This window comes from Hipposideros armiger, unplaced genomic scaffold (genome assembly GCF_001890085.2).
Source record: "Hipposideros armiger isolate ML-2016 unplaced genomic scaffold, ASM189008v1 scaffold_8, whole genome shotgun sequence".
NCBI lineage: Eukaryota > Metazoa > Chordata > Mammalia > Chiroptera > Hipposideridae > Hipposideros > Hipposideros armiger.
Window position 1 is genome coordinate 3,941,986 of NW_017731358.1, and position 5,263 is coordinate 3,947,248.

Here is a 5,263-nt window from a genome sequence, read left to right on the forward strand (position 1 = left end):
GAGCACTGCGCTCTAACCAATTGATCTAACTTGCTGCCCCAATGATCTTAGTATAACACTTTCCCATGTTGTTAGAAATTCATAAACATTTTAATTGATGAATACTATTCTATGATATTTCTTAATTATTCTTGTAATGTTATTTATTTGGCTTGTTTTTTTCTTTTCCTCTCCATTCATTTCCTTTTTTTCTCCATTTTTTATTTTTATTTTTTACTATTATAAATAGTGCTACATTGGACACGGTTGCCTATTATCCTTGTTTACATCTCTAATAATTTCTATTAGCCTGGATACCTAGAAGTGAAATTCTTGGGCCAAAGAGTGTTAACATTTTTAAGGCTCTTAGCAGGAGGGAGGACCCCTCTCTCTCCACTTTATACTTTTTGGTATAGATTAACACACAGTTAGAATTATAATTTGTTTTAGTTGAGATTTATTTAGTAAATGCGCTATGAATTGAATGGGGTTTTTTTGCAGGCTACTCAGCATTGTCTTGTGGTTTTATAGAAAAATTCCACTTCTATCTTCCCATTGCTTAGTTCATTCAACAGAGATTTATTGAACACCTGTTATATTCCAGGCCATACACTAGGTGCTGCAAGAAATACTAGGATGAGCAAGAAGCAATCGCTGCTCTGTGGAGTATCTTTTTACAGCAAGAGGTACAAGTGTTGCAGTCGCTGCCATCTGTCATTAGTGGCTTTTTCTTCAACTAAGGAGGCCACTCCCTCCTTTCCTCATGTTGTTTATGTTATCAAGGGAAACAAACCAAAACTAAGCCTTTTTGGAGGACAGCTTTTGCCTAGTAGAAAGCACAGACTTTGATGGGCTTGATTGGCACTTCCTTCATTCTGACATACAGCTTGCATAAATTCCTGCCCGCAGTTAAATGCCTTAAGGGTGTCCAAAACTATTTCCACCACCAGCACTCTGGACCCCCTACCACTCCCTCATTTCCCGCTTTCTCCTGAGTCTTTAGTCTTTCTCTTTATTATCTCCTTTCCATTAGGCACTTAGAACTACCCTGCCTTAAGCCCATGTTCTCTTAACCACTCATATCTCTCCCAGTCTCTTCTTCAGTTACTGCCAGTTGACTCTGCCTTTATCATTTCATCATTGCATCTCTTGGCTGTTAAATCTAATAGAAACATTTCAGTCTTTATCGTACTTCACCCCTCAGTAGCACTGAACATTATTTTATTTTTTCTTTTTAGCTGAGCCATCCTGCCACCTGTTGGCAGCTCAGCGGCAGCTCAGCTCGGGCCGGGAATGGAACCAGCGACCCTGTTGCACAAAGCTCACACTCTTGAGCGAGCTCTTAATCCACTGAGTCACTCGGCCGGCCCTGCACTGAACATTCTTGACCACAAACTGCAAATGCTTCCTGTTTTCTTCCTACTACTCAGCTTATTTCCTCTTTGCATTGCTCATGCCTTTAAAACTTCTCCTTAGGGTTCACTCTTAGACTCTGACCCATCTTTTGTCATTTTATAATCCTTCCTGGGTGGTTTTATGTACTCTCAAGGCTTCAGGTTCCACTTACATGCCTATATACTTATTACTACCTAATCTATGTGTCCAGTCCAAACCATGCTATCTTTAGTATCTCCCCGTGTATATCCCACAAGTAAATCCCCGAAATTCAAAATGTTAAACTGGAACAGATCCAAAGCTTTCTCTGTGATCCAAGTGTCACCGAGTCATTTGTATCTATACAGTTGCTCCAGCTGGAAATCTGGGTGTTGTCCTTGTTTCTTCTCTCTCACCTTTACTCTCACTTTCATTCTCTTCCTCTCTTCATATCTAATTAGTCAAGTCCAATCATTTCAACCTCAGTCACTATGGAATCCTGTGTTTTTAATGTAATTTCTTTTTCATTTGTATGACAGCTAAAAACACAGTCCCAATGTGCCTCTTCTCCAGTAGGAGCCCTTCTCATTGTCTTTTTCTTCAAAGACATATATTTCTCTTAGATTAGATTATGGATTGGGGATGGGAAGGAGTTAACTTTTTTTTTCCTCATCCTTTTCAGTGGATTTTCAGAGTGTTTTGCATTTAGAAGGTACTGAATAATTGTGTTGAACTGAAATGAAAGGATTTGAAACTGTTAAAAAATAGGGTAAAGATTGTGTGTGTGTGTGTGTGTGTGTGTGTGTGTGTGTGTGTGTGTGTGTGTGTGTANTTGTTACACCAGCTGAGCCATCCTGCCACCTGTTGGCAGCTCAGCGACAGCTCAGCTTGGGCGCAGCGTCACTGGCCCATGTGGGAATCGAACTGGTGGCCCTGTTGCTCAGAGCTCTCACTCTTAAGCCAACTCTTAACCAACTGAGCCACTCGGCCGGCCCTCCTTCCTTTTTAAGGCTGAATAATATTCCATTGTATATGTATACCACATTTTATTTATCCATTTATCTGCTGGTGGATATTTGAGTTGTTTCCATCTTTTGGCTATCATGAATAATGCTGCTATGAGCATGGGTGTACAAATAATCTGTTCGAGTCCCTGCTTTCATCTTTTTGTATATTACCCAGAAGTGGAATTGCTCGATTAAATAGTAATTCTGTGATTAACTTTTTGAGGAACCACCATACTGTTTCCACAGTGGCACAAGGGGTTCCAATTTCTTCATATCCTTGCCAACACTCGTTTTTTTGTTTTGTTTTTGTTTTGGCTTTGGTTTGATAATAGCCATCCCCAGTGGGTGTGAAGAAATAGTTTTATTACTGGAAAAACTCACTGAAGAAAGTGGCTTTAACGTGAATAGAGTAGGTTTGCTAATATTTCAGTGAAATTAGGCACACTTATCCACCTAGTCATGGGCAGCTTGGGATACTCAGGTCTCATATTGTCAGAGTCGCTAAGAATATCTTCTCTGTATAAGCAGGCAGATCCAAGGAAAAGAACCCAGAATGGGCTGAGCCACTCATGGATTGGGAAGGATTGGGAGGGGAGATCAGGAGCTCTTTGGAGAAGCTCTCCACATGGAAATGTGAGGAGGGAGCAAGTTTTTTCTTAACATTTATGTGAGTTTTGCTTTTAAAAATGCTTTAACTTCTTATGGTCAAGTAAATTTGCTCTAGAAAGATAGTCTAGTTTTACCCTTTTCTCCCAGCGACCCAGCCCTAATTTGGGAAGTAAGGGCTTATAGGAAACACAGTTACATCCCAGAAGAGCAATGCTCATATAGTCACATTGGAAAGTTTTTTTAAAAATTTAATCCGTACCTGTTAATAGGTATAAATAGATCCGTGCCTGGATTGTCACACCTATTCAAGGTAATTGAACAATTAAAAAATGTTTTTATTTGATTATAAAAATAATGTATTAAAATTGGAAAATGTGAAACAATGAAGGGAGCAAAGTAAAACTATCCATAGTTCTTCTATCCATTGATAACCACAGTTACTATTTTGTTTGCTTTTTGTTCTGTGCATATATTTTATATGATATATAAAACTTTTGTGACCTGCAATTTTAATGATTTTAAAAAAAATTTTATTGGGGAACAGTGTGTTTTTCCAGGACTCATCAGCTCCAAGTCAAGTAGTTGTTTCAATCTACTGTATTTCCCAATGTATAAGATGCTTCCATGTATAAGATGCACCTTAATTTTGGGGCCCAAAATTTGAAAAAAAATGTATAATAAAGTTATTGAACTCAAGTTTTATTCATCATAAAATTCATACAACTCCTCACCACTGTCAAAACTCCCAACCGTGAGCTTGTCCTCATCTGTGTCTGATGACGAATCACTGTCTTCATATATTGCCTCGTCCTCAGTTCCATCTATGGCATTTGAAATGTCACACTTCTTAAATGACTTGACAACGATCTCAATCTTGATNCACAAGGTGTTTGTGCCAAGGTGGCTATTGTTTGTCAAGAAGAAGTCTTGCAAAGCTAGAAGACAAAGGGGTTTTCTCCCCCACGTCAATCCAGCTTTGGAGACATCCTATTAGTGACATGCTCTTATGCCCTTTCCCCGCCCAAAAAACAATGAAGTGTTCTGCGTGCTAACACCATAGCTTTAAAAAAAAGAAGAAAAAAAAAGAAAAAATTCTGCATTTTTATACAACTTGATAAAAAGTAGTATTTCAAACTGTACAGTCACCAGAAGTACACAGTTATCAAAAACGCACACACTTCACTTGGCACCTCCAGCGCCTTCAGCTTTCTGTGCCTGGACTGTTTTGGCATCTATCTCTGTTTTCTGCGGGGTTATTCCCATCCTTGCCAGCATCGGCTTTCCCCTTTTCCCTTCATGTACCTTTTCTCCCTTCTGTGCAGTGGCCTTTTTAGGCTTGGGCTCTGGCTTCGGAGGAGCAGGCTTAGCAGATAACCTTGCATATCTTCCCTGTGGTTTGTCCTTCATCTTGGCTGTATCTCCTTTAGCCTTTCTCTTGGGCATAATGGTGATGGTGGTGGGGAGTAGGTGCTGGACATAGGGAGGCAGCCGCGTGTGGGCTTTGGTCGGCCTAGGGGTCATTCTTGCCTCTTCTTCACACTGCTCCTGATATAACGTTATTGGGAGTTTTCAGTATTATCTTAAAAATTCATGAAGATTTTATATTTTACTCCGTAGTATATGTATTTGTTATTGGGTTTTCCAGAGTTCAATAAATAATGTCCGAGAGTTCAGGACCAGTTGAGAATAGGACTTAGGGATAGGACAGGATGCTTATCAAATTGTCAGGTTTTTTTTTTTATTGTGGTAAAATGTACATATCATAAAATTTACCATTTTTAAGTGTACAGTTCTGTGGCATTTACATTGTTGTGCAACCATCACCACCACTATTCATCTCCAGAATTTTTCATCATCACAAACTAAAACTCTGCACCCATTAAATAATAACTCCCCATTCACCCCTCATCAGCCTCCCAGCCCCTGGCACTGGCAACCACTAGTCTACCTCTGTCTCTGATTTTGACAACTGTAAGCACCTCATATATGTGGAATCATACAATATTTGTTGTTTTATGTCTGGCTTATTTTACTTAGCATAATGTTCTCAAGGTTTGTTCGTGTTGCAGCATGTGTCAGAATTTCCTTCCTTTTTAAAAAAAAATTTTTATTGGGGAATTGGGGGAGGGGAACAGTGTTGGGGAATTGGGGAAGGGGATCAGCCAAGTTGTTCTTCAATCTTCGTTGTGGAGGGTGCCAGTCTCCATCTGACTTCTCGTCGGCAGCTCGTGGCCTCTAAGCTCAAGGTGCTGTGTTCAGTCTTAGTTGCGGGTGGGCGTAGCCACCATCCCATG

The 5,263-nt window shown here is 39.8% G+C and overlaps 1 protein-coding gene and 1 pseudogene across 1 annotated transcript in view; one reads left to right on the plus strand and one right to left on the minus strand.

Annotated features, from left to right (window-relative positions):
- The window catches only part of OSBPL11 (oxysterol binding protein like 11), a 117,211-nt gene that overhangs the window by 19,727 nt on the left and 92,221 nt on the right, over positions 1-5,263 (plus strand). The window lies entirely within an intron of this gene.
- Positions 4,149-4,412, minus strand: LOC109387920 (non-histone chromosomal protein HMG-17-like; annotated as a pseudogene).